Source organism: Papio anubis, chromosome 7 (genome assembly GCF_008728515.1).
Source record: "Papio anubis isolate 15944 chromosome 7, Panubis1.0, whole genome shotgun sequence".
Lineage (NCBI taxonomy): Eukaryota > Metazoa > Chordata > Mammalia > Primates > Cercopithecidae > Papio > Papio anubis.
In genome coordinates this window covers 575,614-592,759 of record NC_044982.1, presented here as the reverse complement: position 1 = coordinate 592,759, position 17,146 = coordinate 575,614, and the positions used below count along the sequence as shown (strand labels likewise).

The window sequence follows — 17,146 nt, the reverse complement described above, 5'->3', positions numbered from 1 at the left end:
TTCTTCATAGAAATAGGGAAAAGCAATCCTACAATTCACATGGTGGCCACTCCAGAATAGTCAAGGCCATCCCTGAAATGTATGGCCATCTATACATTCACAGTTAATTCATTTGATCATTTGGGATCAGAGTCCTCAAACTCTTTAACTCATTTCATCATCAACTTGATAAACTCTAAAGGCTAAAAAACATAATGTAAACATTTTACTAAACCATGCCTGCTTAAGCCTTGATACCATTATTTCTGAAACAAATTTCTCTCCAGCTCTGGAACCTGTAAAACCAGATATCTTATTTTCATTGGCTGCTTTAACAAAGTGTCATAAAATGCATGACTTTAACAAGACATATTTATTCCTTTGTAGTGTTGAAGGCCTGGGCTTCCAAGATGTTTCCATCAGGTATCTATGAGGGCTTCCTTCCTGGTTTGTGGATGGCCAATTTTATTATCATCTCATGATATAGAGCATAAATCCTTTTATGATGGCTTCAATATTTTCCTAATCATCCTCAAATGGCTCAAGTTACACTCTAAAATATATCATATTGAGGGATGATTCCAAGGATATTAATTTTGAGGTTATATACATATCTAGCCCATGTTGACCGAATGCTCTTTTATCAAAACAAGTGAGCCAGGCACAGAAATGTGACACTTCTGGCGAAACCAGGTTGTGCTGCAAACAAACAAAACAAACTGCCACAGGCACTTCCATCCTGCCCAAGCCGCCCACTGGCCCTGAAGTTCCTGCTGAGCCACCGCGCTGAGCCAAACACCGCACCCTCTAGACCTACTGACCAAATCTGCAGTTTCATTTAACCTAATGATACTGGAGAAATAGGCATCAGTGGTTAGGTGGATTTCTGTTTTTAGGTGCGTGAAAAATTTTTCTTCCTTGTTCCAACAAATGTTTCTTCTTCTTAGAGACTCTTACAGGAAGAACAGGGATGAGGAATCCAGACAAGGCCCCTAGAGGAAACTGTTTCGAGGGAAGCTACAGGTTGATAGGAAATTCAGGTTTTTAACCCCATCCGCACCTGCCCCTGAGGCTGGCCCTGTGCCTGTGGGTCCCGGAGCCCCCAGGTGGTCGTGTTCCCCCTCTTTTCAGGAGTGGGGGCCGGCCCCTGGGCCTGAGCACTGACATTTATTCTAATTCAGGCACCCCAAAATGTGGAGATATACAGAGTAAACCGTGAATTCGTGCATCCCAGAGAACACAGAAACAGCAGAATAAATACACCTTGTCCCCGCCCCCCACCCCTCCCGCCCACACACATTCTAAATCTATGAAGTTTATAGCACAAATAGAAATACAAGCAGGCATGATGCTATTAGTGCCAATTCTCCCAAAGAAAACACATCACTTAATGCTAATCCTCCGGCCAAAACCCATATAAGAGGGAAAATTGTTGGTATTCCAGAAGTGTTGGATGAAAAGCTTCAATCCATTATTTTATAACCTGTGGAGGTTCTCTAAAAAGTGAAAAATATTCTATTTATCTTTGACAGCATGAGGGGCCTAATAAATCCATGCCCTCAGGAGACTAGTGGAAAATTATTTGCAAAATTACAGGTTAAAATTGCCACCATACAGTGCAAGTGAAGAAACATTTATTCAGGAAAATCTAGGAAACTCAGTGTAATAGCTCATTATATTTGATCTAAGATGCTCTTCCTTCCTTCCACATCCCAGCTCAGCATGATGTATTGTAAACTCCACTACAGCATGAGCCAAGAAGACAGTGGACACCTTCTACCAGCTCCTACCAGAGAAACTCTCTTCCCCAGGGCCAGGCTGGGCCCTCTGACCCCAGGCCCACACAGCACGTGATGCTGAGGCTCAGTTCTGACTTGCTTCACTGAGAGCCAGAGACTCACTCTTCCCAAGGGAGCCCCACTCATGGATGGAGGCCCGGCCCTGGGTCCAGCCACTGTGTCACTGGGTCCTGACGAAGCTCCAATCCCATGGCAGAGGTCTCCCACCAGAACCAACGCCAAGCAAAGTCTCATCAACAGCGGCAATGGTTCTGCCCGCATCTTCCAATCCCAACCGTATCCAACTGGTCCGAACCGCCGTTCCAACGAACCACAGGCAGAATTTTCCATCTGCAAGTGCTGAAGCTCAACATCTGGGCCTGGTCAGAAAGAGCATGTGAGAGAGCTCCAGCCCAAACCACTTACACACCTGGGGTTGACAGTGCAAGCGCTTACAGCTGTGTCCCCACCTTGAGACTGGCTTCTCTCACTTAGCATAATGCCTGGAGTTCAACTGTAATGGTTTGTGAATCGATCATTTGATATTTTTTCTTTTTTTTTTTTTGCTGATAGTGTTCAATTTATAGTTGCTTCCTAGTTTTTTCATCTATTCAGATTTTGAGACATTTATGTTATTTTTAGTTTCTAACACACACACACAACACACACACACACACAATATCTTGAATATTTGAATAGAGGTTTTGTATGAATATAAGATTGTATTTCTCTGAAGCAAAATTCAAGAGTGGGATATTTAGGTCATGTGTTAAGGGCATGTTTGATAGTAGAAACAACTAAAAATGATTTTCCAGAGTAGTTCTTTCATTTTGCATTCCCATTAACAGTGTCGTAGACACTAGAAACATCTGGCATGCTCACCAGCATTGGTATTATCTGTATTTCTTCTTAATTTCAGCCATTCTAAAAGGTGTATAGTGGTGTCTCATTAGGGGCTTGATTTGAATTCCTTTAATGGAAAATCCTGTTAAGAGCCTGTTCATATGCTTATGTGTCATCTGCACATCGTCTTTGATGAAATTTCTGTACAAACCGTTGCCTATTTTATCCATGAGGTTTCTTTTTCTTTTCTTTTTTTTCACAGTTGAGTCCTGAGAGTTCTTATTATAATTAAATTGGTGTTTATATGATTTGCAAATAGTTTCCCATCTGAAACTTGACATTCATGTTCTTATAGTTACTTGAGTAGAAAACGTCTTTAATTTTAATGACGTTCAACTGATAGTAATTTCATTTATTGATCATTTTTACATTTTATTTTTATTTTATTTTAGAAGGAGTCTTGCTCTGTCACCCAGGCTAGAGTGTAGTGGCACGACCGCTCATTGGGTAAACCTCCTCGCCTCTGCTCCAAGCAATTCTCCCACTCTTTTCAGGCTCCCAAGTAGCTGGGATTCCAGGTGCCTGCCACCATGCCCGGTTAATTTTTGTATTTTTAGTAGATGGGGTTTCACTGTGTTGGCCAGGCTGGTCTCAAACTCCTGACCTCATGATCCACCTGCTTTGACCTACCAAAGTGGTGGGATTACAGGCGTGAGCTGCCATGCCCAGTCTAAATTTTAATTTTAAGATCATTGGTCAACTGTTAATTATTTTATATTTTTAATTTTTTGTTTGTACATTTACTTGTATAAATTTAAGTGCTATGAGTGCAACTTTTGCACATGAATATATTCCACAATGGTCTCAGCTTTTAGTGTACTATCACCCAAATAATGTACATTGTACCCACTAGGTAATGTCTCCTCATGCTCCCACCTTCCACCTCCCATCCTTCTAAGTCTTCAGTGTCCATCATTTCTCTCTCCATATCCTTGTGGACACACTGTTACCTCCCACTTATAAGTAATAACGTGTGACATGTGACTTTCTGTTTGTGAGTTAGTTCACTAATTATATTGTCCCCGGTTCTAGGCTTCTTGCTGCAAAAGAGACAGTTTCATTTCTTATCATGGTTGACCAGTATTGAATTGGGCTTGTGTGCTATGTTCTTTTATAAAATCATCTGTTGGTGGACACTCGGGTTGACATGTGTGCTATTAAGAATAGTTTTGTGGTAAACATAGAAGCATGGATATCTTTTTGAAATAGTGATTTATCTTCCTTTGGGTAGTTACCCTATAGCGGGATTGCTGGATCAAATGGCAGTTCTATTTACAGTTTTTGGGAAGACTCCATACCATTTTCCATAGAGGTTGTCCTCGTCCACATTCTCATCTACAGTGTTGATGAGTTCCTGTTACTTTCCATCCTCACCAACATCGGATACTTTTGAGTTTTTAGTAATAGTCACTATGGCTTTTGTAAGATAATATCTTATTGTGGTTTTAATTTGCATTTCCCTGATGGTTAGTGATGTTGAGCATTGTTTATATATGTATTATCCATTTGTATGTGTTCTTTGGAAATGTCTACTCATGTCCTTTGCTCATTTTAATGGGGTTATTTAGTTCTTCTTCCCATTGTTGTTGTAGAGCTTAATTCCTTGTAAATTCTTCATATTAGTTTCTTGTCACAGGCAAGGTGTGCAAAAATTTTCTGTCATTCTGCAACTTGCCTGTTCACTCTGTTGCTGTGAAATATCTCTTTAGTTTAATTCTCATTTATCTATTTTTTTCTTGGATGTGCTTTTGTGGTGTTAGTCATAAATTCTTTACCTAGGTCAATGCCCAGAAGAGTTGTCCTGGCATTTTATTTGAGTACATTTATAGTTTGAGGTCTATATAGTTTGTATAGTTTGAGTACATTTATAGTTTGAGTCTTTAATTCATTTTGTGTTGAGTGTGTGTGAGTTGAGGGTAGGGGTCTAGTTTTGTTCTTCTGCATGTTGGTTTCCAATTTCCCCGGCACCATTTATTGAATGGGATATCCTTTTTCTGGTGTATATTTTTGTTAATTTTTGTGAAATTTCACAAAAGACTTTGCCATAGATCGTGGTGGCTCAATTTGGTTCTGTAAATGTACCCGAGCCTTGATTCTCCTCCCGGGAGGTCCCCAGTACTGACTGGGATCTGCCTACAGTTAGAACTCGACCTGACTCAGTGGTGTTTCGATGACTGTAGTGATTCGGTGTCATGGGGTGGTTTTCCTAAAATTGTGGACAATTCTGTTTTAATGTTCAAACATGTGCTAAAAATTTCATGATAAATGTGTTTTTGAATTTTCCTTTTCATTTCCACGTTACTCCTCGAACTTACTGAGATGGGTTTGTGATGTCAAGATGAGGCATTTTTCTTTCCAGGTGTTGGATTTTTTACTTATCTGGGTATTTATGGGCTCCCTGTGTGGAAATAAGCCTCATCCATCACACTTACCTGATGATATGTTTAGAAATTTATTTGTGCACTGCCCTTGTGAGACACTCCATGATGATGACACATTTCATCTATTTTATTGTTTCATAAAAGTACTAGTGTACCTTCCACTCTAGAAGAGAAGATGCTATCTGGATTTTCATAATTCCTCCTGCTCTCTCATCTTCACCTTCTTCCTCGACACCATTTCTGCAGTTTAAGAATGACATATGCTATAGACATTTGTACTTGGTCCCTAAAAGTGATATGAACCTAAGAAACTGGTGGCCGCAGATCAGTGATGCATCTGGCTCAGGTAATAGGAGCCTTTCATGCTGAATCTTGTCACACAGGATACAGCCTCTGCTGTGTCCTGTAGAATTAAGCATAGAATAGACAGTTTCATTGCCAAAGGAAAAAAAATAGGGGGCAAAATGGGTGGTATGTCTCCAGCAAATACAATGCATAGCAAAACAAATTGCCATATGCTTTAAGCCCCCAGTGTAATCTTCTCCAGAAAAATCTTTTTCCTTCTCCTCTTATTGGGGCAGCAGAATCAACTCCAAGGCTGCAGGCAGAGGCACCGCTCCTGAGGCACTGCTAGGCCAAGCTCCCATGTCAAAGGCCTCATCAGCCCTACACACAGGGCTTACTGGTGCTCCCAACCCAAGCCTCTGTTGGGTGGTTTCTTCCTCAAGGTTTTAGAAACAGGTTTTCTAGTCTGTTAAAATAAAGGCAGTGGTCTGATGGTTTCTAAATAAATTTAAAGCTTATTTTTCTCCCCTCAAGAAGAATCATGTACATTTGCAGCCAAATAGCTCTATTATTCCAGGCCATTGAATCTGAAAAATCTAACAGTATTCTTCAAATTTACTTGGGTCAATTCTCATTCTTTAAAACTGGAAATGTTTCTTTTCATAGAGTATCTTAGGCTTCTTACTGAGTGATATTTGAGCCATATACTCAGTGTTCTTTGTAGAATACACTTTCTGATTTTTGCAATATGGATAGGTTGAGAATTTTCTAAGCCTTCAGCTTTTGTATTCTTTTTAGTTTATAGTTTTTCTGATTTTAATTAATCTACCTCACTTATTATAAGCACTCAGGAGAAACCAAGCAAAATACCTTCAACACTTTACTTAGAATTATTCTCAGCTACTCACAAGTTCTCACTAGTCACAAGTTATCATCCACTTAATTTTATAACACGGTCCAGCCAAGTTCTTAACAAATTTATGATAAGGATCACCATTCCTCCACTTTCCAAAACCACTCTACTCATTTCTGTCTATCGGAATGACCCTCAATATAAAAATTTCTTCATGTATGTCAATGGTATCCATCATTTTACACACAACCCAATTCCAAGCTACTTTCACAATGTTTAAATAATTGTAACATCAGAATTCCACTTCTGAACCCCAAATTTTCTTTCATCAGTTTAAGCTGCCATTACAAACTATCATACTTGTGGACTCACGCAGCATTCATTTTATTTCATTTATCCGTGCTGTGAACTCCAAGATCAAGGTGCTGACAAGATAGGTTTTATTTTGAGCCTTCTACTTTTGGCTCAGAGCAGCCATCATATTGTTACTTGATCATATGATCTTTTCATTGTAGGACGTGTGTGTGTGAGCGTGCACTTGTGTGTGCGTGAGAGAGAGAGAGAATATATAGAGAGAGACTGTCAACTGAATCAGTCTGAGTCAGATGTGCACAGTTTTTCAAGACGAGGGAGATGGACCAGTGAAAACCATCAGGTTTCAAGGACCCCAACCCTGAGTGAGCGTCTCTCTTGGTTCCCATCAGAACTCAAAGCCTGTTCTTTTTGAGACAGAGTCTTGCTCTGTGCCCCAGGCTGAGTGCAGGGTCGGATCTCGCTCACTGCAAGCCCGGGCCTCCCTGCACGCCATTCTTTCCCCGCCTCAGCCTCCCCGAGAAGCTGGGACTACAGGCCCACCTCGCCTGGCTAATTTTCTGTATTTTTAGGTAGAGACGGGGTTTCACCGAAAGCCTGTTCTAATCAGAGATTCCCATGGAGGACTCTGCCCTGAGTCTAACTGGCAAACACTCTCCAGGTTCCCCGAGAGTCCTCGCGACTTTCATCCTGCTGATCACAGGAGGATTATCCGCACCCAGAGTGGCACTGTTGTTTCTATGGAGGTGAGGCTGTGTCTTCCTGTTACAAAAAAAAAAGAAACAAAAAGGACAAAAACGTTTTGCATTTACAGACATGAACTGTTAGTACAGATTTGTAAACTGAGACGTTCCTGGGGAAATTTGACAAATGAGGCAGCCGCAGACCGCGACAGGAAGCCAGGCCTAGCAGCACCGTGGCTCCTCCTGCCCTGAGACAGCCCCGAGCCAGTGTCCGGGCGCCCCTGGTGGTCACGGGGACCCCTGCAGGGAGTGTTTGTGTCCTGGCGCCCCTGGTGGTCCTGGGGACCCCTGCAGGAGGTTTGTGTCTCGGCGCCCCTGGTGGTCACAATGGGGACCCCCTGCAGGAGGTTTGTGTCTTCGGGCTCACACTGACCTCCCCCACTGTGTCTCTAGCACAGTAATACACGGCCGTGTCCCTTCGGCTCCTTGTGGGCTGCCTCATTTGCAGAGACAGCGAGTTCTTGGCGTTGTCCTGAGATGGTGAATCGGCCCTCTTCACGAGCCAGCGAGTGGTATGGTTTTACCAGTGTAACTAATGAATGAGACCCACTCCAGCCCTTTTCCCCGAGCCTGGCGTGACCCAGTGCATGCCATGGATCACCAAGGTGAATCCAGAGGCTGCACAGGACAAGTCTCAGGGAAGCCCTAGAGCCACGCCCCTAGACTCCACCAGCTGCACCTCCTCACACTGGACACCTGTGTACCACAGAGAAAGCCTGGTGAGAAACTGCCGCGACAAAACCCACTGTTTCTCCTCATATATCCACTCACACTCAATCTCTCAAGTTTTCCCTGAATCACCTTTTAAAATAGCAACAAGGAAAACCCAGCTCAGCCCCAACTCCATGGTGGGTCTTCTGTGTTCAGGGCTGATCCCCAAGTGGAAGTGCCTTGGAACCCAGGGCTAAGGCTCCTCTCTCAGAGCTGCAGGGTCAGGGTTGGGTCGGTTTTCATCAGTAGAGGGAGGGCCCTATTTGCATGTCTCCTACTATATAGCAAGCTTCAGGGTGGGACGCTTGAGGAGTAGGCTGTACCTAGATGACAAGACGGTGCCCTGAGAAGTTTGCAGATAATGATGGAATTTGGAAAATATGCTGCCTTCTTATGAAATTGTACTGTGATAAGCACTTTGCCCTGATCACCCTATTTCATCTTTAAATATTTGTGTAAATTATGTTCTGTAGGAGTCAATATTTTCTCCATTTACAGATGTGCAAGTGAACCCACACGTGGTGGGGACTCTGTATGCATCTAGGAGCTCCTGTCTGGAATGTGTGAAGCCCAGTATCTGCTCCTGTGCTCCTTGTCACTGGCTCTGACTGCTCCCTAAACCAACTCCAGGACAAAGCTGGACGTTCCTACTGCGGTTTTCAGAACCCACCTCCGTAATAAGAGCATGTGTGACGTTGCCGCATTCCAGCTCTCACCTGAAAATGTGGAGAGAACTAGGGGCCAGGCACATTAATTTTCAGGTACTTGTGACATTTAACATATTTTTGTATCTTTCTATTATTCCATGCCTGTCTAAATTTCCATTTGTTTGCTTGTAATACATTCTACGTGGCTTAATTGAAAGATAATAAACTTCATATATTTAAAATGTACAATTAATAAACGTGATGTGACTGTCATCATTATCAAGAAAGTGGACAAGTGAATTTTCTCAACATTTCCTCTTTGTTCTGCTGTGTATTCCTCCTCCTCTCCCCTTCCCTTCTTCTATTATTTCCCCTGGCAACTACTGATCTTCATTATATTTTTTTAGATATATCTTTATTTATCAGAATTTATAAAAATGAAATTACATTGTATATATTCTTATTTGTTTGGCTTATTTTACTCAATATAAATACTCAGCTATTTTTTTACCTTGTTGTTCCCAGGTCTCAGGTAACATTGGCCATGTACTCTGATGGGTAGTATTTTAGTGAACAAATATACTATAATTTGTCTTTCTATTAAGCAACTGTACAACATTTGCATTCTTTTATTACTCTGGGTCTTACCAAAAAATCTGCAACTCAATTTTGAAATGTACGTAGATGAAGAATGTATTTTGCTTATTGCTTATTTTTTATAATAACAACATCAACAATAACAGATAAACAGAGAAGATAATGGAGTTTTGTAAATTTTTAAAATATTTTAAATACTTGAAGTTTTAAGAGAAACATCAAATCTGAAATCCAGGGAGTGGCCAGTTCTTGTAGGCAGTAACAAGGCCAGGGTATGAGAGCTCGAACTGGGGCAGAGTCTATATATAAAATGTGGGCTACTACAAGATAAAAACACACATATATATTGGATTGCTTGAAGTCAAGTGTGGTAAATCTATTGTGTGAATTTCTCAGGGACCACATACTGAAGAGCTTTCCTATCCTCTTGAATCATTTTATCCCAATAATGGGGAAAGTCACAAAATCTTTCTGCCAGTGTGTCTGTCTGAGAGAAAAAGAACCTTACCCCTGAAAATGCATTTGGACCCACCTCCAGTATCCCCATGGCAGAACTAAGAAATCACTCTGCAGGGCAAGCCACCAAAACCAGTATCTTAAGGGCACTGTTGCAACCCCTTAGGAACTGAGATGGGAAAAGAGTTCTTCACCTAAGTTCCATTGAGAACTACCTCCCCCTTTCTTACTGAATCAGAGCCTTAATCTCCAGGTCAGTTCAGCAAATCTGGAAGGTGATAACACCATAATAGAACATTGGAGCTGTGGGAGGGAACAACTGGGGAAAACAAGAGGACTCTCCCCAGGGAAAAGAGCAAGAACACACAGACGGACATCTCATCTGGAGGAAGTTCAGAAACACTGGAAAGCTGACACCCAGACTCAGGATCACAATATGGACCCATGACAGGTCAGAAAATATCCCTTTATTCTATTGCCTTCGACCAATTTTACAATTGTCAGTTGAATATGATATCTTTTTTAAAATTATACTTTAAGTTCCAGGGTACATGTACACAACGTGCAGGTTTGTTACATATGTATACATGTGCCATGTGGGTGTTCTGCACCCGTTAACTCGTCATTTAAATTAGGTACATTACATATCTCCCAATACTATCCCTCCCCCTCCCCCACCCCACGACAGGCCCCGGTGTGTGATGTTCCTCACCCTGTGTCCAAGTGTTCTCATTGTTCAATTCCCACCTATGAGTGAGAACATGTGGTGTTTGGTTTTCTGTCCTTGCGATAGCATGCTCAGAATGATGGTTTCTAGCTTTATCCATGTCCCTACAAAGGACATGAACTCATCCTTTTTATGGCTGCATAGTATTCCATGGTGTATATGTGCCACATTTTCTTAATCCAGTCTGTCATTGATGGACATTTGGGTTGGTCCCAAGTCTTTGCTATTGTGAATAGTGCCGCAATAAACATACGTGTGCATGTGTCTTTATAGCAGCATGATTTATCATTCTTTGGGTATATATGCCCAGTAATAGGATGACTGGGTCAATTGATATTTCTAGTTCTAGATCCTTGAGGAATCACCACACTGTCTTCCACAATGGTTGAACTAGTTTACAGTCCCATCAACAATGTAAAAGCATTTCTATTTCTCCACATCCTCTCCAGCACCTGTTGTTTCCTGACTTTTTAATGATCACCATTCTAACTGGTGTGAGATGGTATCTCATTGTGGTTTTGATTAGCATTTCTCTGATTGCCAGTGATAATGAGCATTTTTTCATGTGTATGTTGGCTGCATAAATGTCTTCTTTTGAGAAGTGTCTGTTCATACGTTCATACCCTTTGCCCACTTTTTGATGGGGTTGTTTGATTTTTTCTTGTAAATTGAAGTTCTTTGTAGATTCTCAATCTTAGCCCTTTGTCAGATGGGTAGATTGTAAAAATTTTCTCCCATTCTGTAAGTTGCCTGTTCAATCTGATGGTAGTTTCTTTTGCGGTGCAGAAACTCTTTAGTTTAATTAGATCCCATTTGTCACTTTTGGCTTTTGTTGCCATTGCTTTTAGCATTTTAGTCATGAAGTCCTTGCCCATGCCTATGTCCTGAATGGTATTCCCTAGGTTTTCTTCTAGGGTTTTTATGGTTTTAGGTCTAACATTTAAGTCTTTAATCCATCTTGAATTAATTTTTGTATAAGGTGTAAGGAAGGCATCCAGTTTCAGCTTTCTACATATGGTGAGCCAGTTTTCCCAGCACCATTTATTAAATAGGGAATCCTTTCCCCATTTCTTGTTTTCGTCAAGTTTGTCAAAGATCAGATGGCTGTAGATGTGTGATATTATTTCTGAGGGCTCTGTTCTGTTCCATTGGTCTATATCTCTGTTTTAGTACCAGTACCATGCTGTTTTGGTTACTGTAGTCTTGTAGTATAGTTTGAAGTCAGGTAGCATGATGCCTCCAGCTTTGTTCTTTTGGCTTAGGATTGTCTTGGCAATACGGGCTCCTTTTTGGTTCCATATGAACTTTAAAGTAGTTTTTTTTTTCCAATTTTGTGAAGAAAATCATTGGTAGCTTGATGGGGATGGCATTGAATCTATAAATTACCTTGGGCAGTATGGCCATTTTCACAATATTTATTCTTCCTATCCATGAGCATGGAATGTTCTTCCATTTGTTTGTGTCCTCTTTTATTTCATTGAGCAGTGGTTTGTAGTTCTCCTTGAAGAGGTCCTTCACATCCCTTGTAAGTTCAATTCCTAGGTATTTTATTCTATTTTAAGCTATTGTGAATGGGAGTTCACTCATGATTTGCTCTCTGTTTGTCTGTTATTGGTGTATAGGAATGCTTGTGATTTTTGCACAATGATTTTGTATCCTGAGACTTTGCTGAAGTTGCTTATCATCTTAAGGAGATTTTGGGCTGACACGATGGTGTTTTCTAACTATACAATCATGTCATCTGCAAACAGCTACAATTTGACTTCTTCTTTCCTTAATTGAATACGCTTTATTTCTTAATATGTTCTGGAAAACCCGGCAAAATGGACACGTTAGGGAACTCTTAGAGGCACTCCTATATCCCAGATTCCGGGCAAGTATAAAGGTGGAAGTCAACGCAAAAAGAGGTAACACTGAAGCTAAGAAAACTGCCACACCATATCATATCCTCAGAAGAGAAAACTGCTGAGAGAGCCACAGATGTTATCAAAAATATCAAGGCTTAGCCTCTGATCTTAAATACAAATGAATGAGAAAACATCATTATCAACTTTGTTTAGATAATTTGTGCCAGATTATTTCAAATGCATATTTGTTGCATTTCAACTCTACAGTTTATAGACAAACTGGTTATCAGATTAAATAAACAAATTGAGGGAATAGCAGAGGTTAATTCTTGACGAGGTGTGACCCAGCTAGCCACAAAATCCTGGAAGAACCCTAACATTGGGACCTAGACGGAAACCAAGCCGCAGGGCCCTTTGGACACATTTAGGTAAACTTTCCTTACGGGGATGTGAATGTATTTTATTTATCATCTATCTGTTCTCCATGTCTTGAAATAATTCCTTGAGAAAAGGCTACAGCCCTTTCAGATGGTTAAAAACTTTTGTATTTTGTAGTTTTAGCCTCTAACCTGCCAGGTTTTGCATGAATTGAGTGAAGTACACCCATGAAAGGAACTATTATAAAGTGATTCTGTGATGCATGGCTGATACTAAAGCATGGCATTGTTATAACCTCCCATAATCTTCCACATAAGTTTAGAAGAATTATATTCTTACATTAAAATTATCATAATTTTAATAAACCCTGGAACTCCCTTGGACAAATGTACTCCTACTAGCACTGTGGCATTATGGTCCTCTGCCCCAAGGATGCTTCCGTTATTGTCCTATGACTTGGTAGCTGGAAAAAATACATTTAGAGGTTTTACCTCCAGTACTAGCCTGTGATCCTGAGGAGATGGCCTAACCCGAGGAGAGGGAGGCTCCAGGTCATATGGACTCACATGAGGTGTCCGCTTCTGCCCATCCTGCAGCCACTCCCAGAAGTCTTCAGGAGACAGGGGTGCGGATGGTCCTTCGAGACGATCAAATGAGATCTGGAACTGAAGAAAAAGATAATGATCTGGAATAAATTTTAAAAATTAAAATAAAAAATTTTAAATTCACAAATTATGGTTGTTTATATTTACCAGGTAATAAGCAATGTTATGATTTGTGAATACAATATGGAATAACTAAGATAATTAAGAAATGATTAAGATAATTATCATTTATCACTTCAAATTCTTATCATTTATTGTGACAACCACATTTGAAATGACCATTATTTAACAGTAGTTAAATGAACAAATATAAATTAATTGATGTAAATAATTAAAAACAACCAAAACCAATTATGAAATACTCAAATAATTCACATTAACTCATCACTAAGTTTGATTCTTTAGGACATATTTTTAGAATTAATTTATTGTAATGTTTATTATGAATTCCTACACATATATGCATATGTCTGTGTATTTACACATTTTTCTTTCTTTCTTTCTTTTTTAATTTTTTTGAGATCCAATCTTGCTCTGTCGCCCAGGCTGGAGTGCAGTGGTGCCATTTTAGCTCACTGCATTCTCTGCCTTCTGTGTTCAAGTGATTCCCCTGCTTCAGCCTACCGAGTAGCTGGGATTAAAGGCGCGCGCCAATACGCCCAGATAAGTTTTGCATTTTTAGTAGAGACGGAGTTTCACTATGTTTCCCAGGCTGGTCTCGAACTCCTGGCCTCAAGTGATCCGTCCCCCTAGGGTTTCCAAGGTGCTGGGATTACACGCGTGAGCCACCACGCCTGGACTATACATCTTTCTATGGTTATAAATTTACATTCTATAGCTTTGTAGCTGCTGATGTCAACAAATGTTAATAAAACTCTGGAAGAATCGGTGCAAATAATTAGGAATGTTTATTTCATTAAAGTGTATACTTATATATATATATAATTTTTAAATTACTAAAATTTAAATACTAACAATAAATTCATAATAAACACAAGTAATAAAATGTCACAGCCTAGAATGCTCCTGAGTCCTGCAAACACAAACCTGACTTTTCCAGCTGATGACAAAGGAAACCTCCCCCTGCACCTGCTCCTGGGACCTGTCCCGTCCTCAGTGGGTCCCGAGCGCCCCCTGGTGGCCCCGCGCGCCCCTGCAGGGGGGTTTGTGTCTGGGCTCACACTGACCTCCCCTCACTGTGTCTCTAGTACAGTAATACACGGCCGTGTCCTCGGTTTTCAGGCTGTTCATTTGCAGAGAGGCGATGCTTTTGGAATCATCTCTTGAGATGGTGAATCTGCCTTTCACAGATGCGGACTATTCTGTTGTGCCACCGTTAGCTTTGTTTCTAATTAAACCTACCCACTCCAGCCCCTTCCCTGGAGCCTGGCGGACCCACTCCATGTAGTGGTCACTGAAGGTGAATCCAGAGGCTGCACAGGAGACTCTCAGGGACCCGCCAGGCTGGACCAAGCCTCCCCCAGACTCCACCAGCTGCACCTCACACTGGACACCTGCAAACACAGAGACACCTGCATCAGAAACTGCCACCCATAACCACTGTTTCTCTCACTCATGTCCACTCACACTCAGTGTCTCTAGTTCACCATGAATTACCTTTTAAAATAGCAACAAGGAAAACCCAGCTCAGCCCAAACTCCATGGTTGGTCGTCTGTGTTCAGTGCTGGTCACCAAGTGGAAACTCCTGGGAATCCCAGGCTGGGGCTCCTCTCCCAGAGCTGCAGAGTCAGGGCTGGGCTGGATTTATCAGCAGAGAGAGGATGGTATTTGCATGTCTCCTACTATATGGCAAGCTCCGGGGTGGGACGCCTGAGGAGAAGACGGTTCCCAAATGAGATGACTGTGCCTTGCAGTAGTTTAGTGACAATGATGATATTTGGAAAATATGCTGTCTCATTATAAAATTATGCTGTGATAAACACTGTGAAATGATCACCCTATTTTATATGTACATATTTGTGCAAATTATGTTTTGTCAGAGCCAATGGTTTCTCCATGTAGAAATGCTAAGTATGTGTCTAAGAGCTCATGTCTGGGATGAGTAAGCCCCGATACCCGAGCCTGTGCTCCTCATCACTGGCCCCAATTACTCCCTGAAACAGCTCCAGGACAGAGGTGGATGTGCCTAGTGTGATAACAAATGTGATACTTTGTTTAGAATTGATTGCTTTTTTATAATTTATGTTCCCCCTTTAGGCAGCACCACAGAAGAATGTTCTCAGAATCCTTCCTGATCCTCTATGAGATCCTGGTGCAGCTCCTGGAGAATAAGCTTGCGTGGGGAGGGAACCCTCCTCATGTGCAGCCTAGAGGCTGTCCCGTCACCTCACCCACCACTGTCCTTCAGTCACTTCCTGAACACTTATGAGTTAATCTTCCTGAAACATGGGGTATTTGGCAGTGTCTTTCCCAGGTAAGAAAATACTTCCGTTCTGTTTATCTCTGCAGGCCCCTGTCCCTTTCTGGAGCACGGGTTGCAGTTGAGTGTGTGGTGGTGGATACTTGGTGGGAGGAGGTTTGTGAGCGTCTTGTCACCTTCCCGAGTGCGCCCCTCATGGGGTTGACACTGACAAGCGCGCGATGGGCTTGCTCAGCTGGAGGATGACAGGCGTTTTTGTAACCTGTGACCCCTGTGAGGCTCTCCCGCTGCAAGACCAATGAGACTCAGGCCTCTGGCTAAAGTGCAGCCAGCAAAGGATACAGTGGCCAACCCTGAGAGCTCCTTCCAGGTGCCCAACCACTTTGTAAAGGAAGCTATTTTCCTGCCTGGATCCCATGCATGTGTTTGCATTTTCTGCACAAAGTGCTTTATCCAGAAAAGAGCTTATCATGTTTAGAATGCAGCTGAAGGGAATTATTCACGAAGTCCCTCCTGACCCAAGTCTCCATTTCTCATTAAAGGTCATTATTTATGGGATTCACCAGAAGCTGCTGGCTTTCCGAGGCACAGACCTGCCTCTATACCAGTGTCCCCAACCTTTTTGACGTCAGGGAACCGTTTCGTGGAAGACAATTTTTCCATGAGTGAGGGTGGCGGGTGGTTACGGGATGAACCTGCTCCACCTGCAATCATCAGGCATTAGATTCCCATAGGGAGCGCTCAGCCTAGATTCCTTGCATGCACAGTTCACAATAGAATCTGCTTGTAGGATAATCTAATGTGCAGCTGATCTGACAGGAGGCGGAGCTCAGGCAGTGATGCTCGCTCGCCTGCACTCAACTGCTGCTGTGCGACCTGGTTCCTAACACAACACACACCTTAACGGATCCACAGCGTGGGGATTGGGGACCCCAGCTGTAAACACTTGGAAACCTTATCCTAGGGGAAGGGGCCTATAAAACCAGGAGAAACAGGAGCTCCAAGTCAATGTACATTTTATGGATTCTTGAGGAAAGAGTGCAAAGAGCAACGGCCCCGCCCACTTTCCCTCTACCTGGCGTAATTCCCCGTGACCACTTGAAGAACCTCAGGTACATCAAGGTAGCTTAGGCTTGTTACACCAGGGACCACCAGAAAAGGAAACAATGAATGTGTCCATGTGGGTTCATCCGTTGCAAGTTATTTATTACTTCAGTGCAGGGTGTTGATCATGGAGAAGGCTGTGCATGTCTTGGGCAGGAGTACGTGGGAACTCTGTTTATTCTACTCAACTTTGCTGTGAGCTTAAAAAGGGCTTTCAAATAAATGCAGTGTAAAGGGAGTGGCAAAGACATTTAGGAAGAAATGTCGGCCACTTCTTAGAAATTGTATTTAGTCTTACCTTGTGATCAAGTAATCCTGCTCCAAGTGACGTATCCATTCCATTTTAAAATGTATGTCCCCAAAAGCCTCCATGGGAATGTTCGCATCAGCCTGATTGATGGCCGCCTTTCCCACTCCATGAATGTTACTTACAGGGTGAAAGTTGAAAACAGTATTTCC

At 41.9% G+C, this 17,146-nt stretch overlaps 1 long non-coding RNA gene and 1 pseudogene across 2 annotated transcripts; one reads left to right on the top strand and one right to left on the bottom strand.

Moving 5' to 3' along the window:
* Positions 1-8,594: 8,594 nt before the first annotated feature.
* Positions 8,595-13,430, top strand: LOC116275928. The gene is made up of 3 exons (XR_004185370.1): positions 8,595-8,706; positions 9,899-10,096; positions 13,194-13,430. It is a non-coding gene; the product is annotated as an uncharacterized LOC116275928 (long non-coding RNA).
* Positions 12,806-16,979, bottom strand: LOC116275921 (annotated as a pseudogene). Its single transcript, XR_004185366.1, has 3 exons — positions 14,820-16,979; positions 14,390-14,716; positions 12,806-13,262 (listed from the first exon to the last, which is right to left on the bottom strand). The product of XR_004185366.1 is annotated as an immunoglobulin heavy variable 3-49-like (transcript).
* Positions 16,980-17,146: the final 167 nt, after the last annotated feature.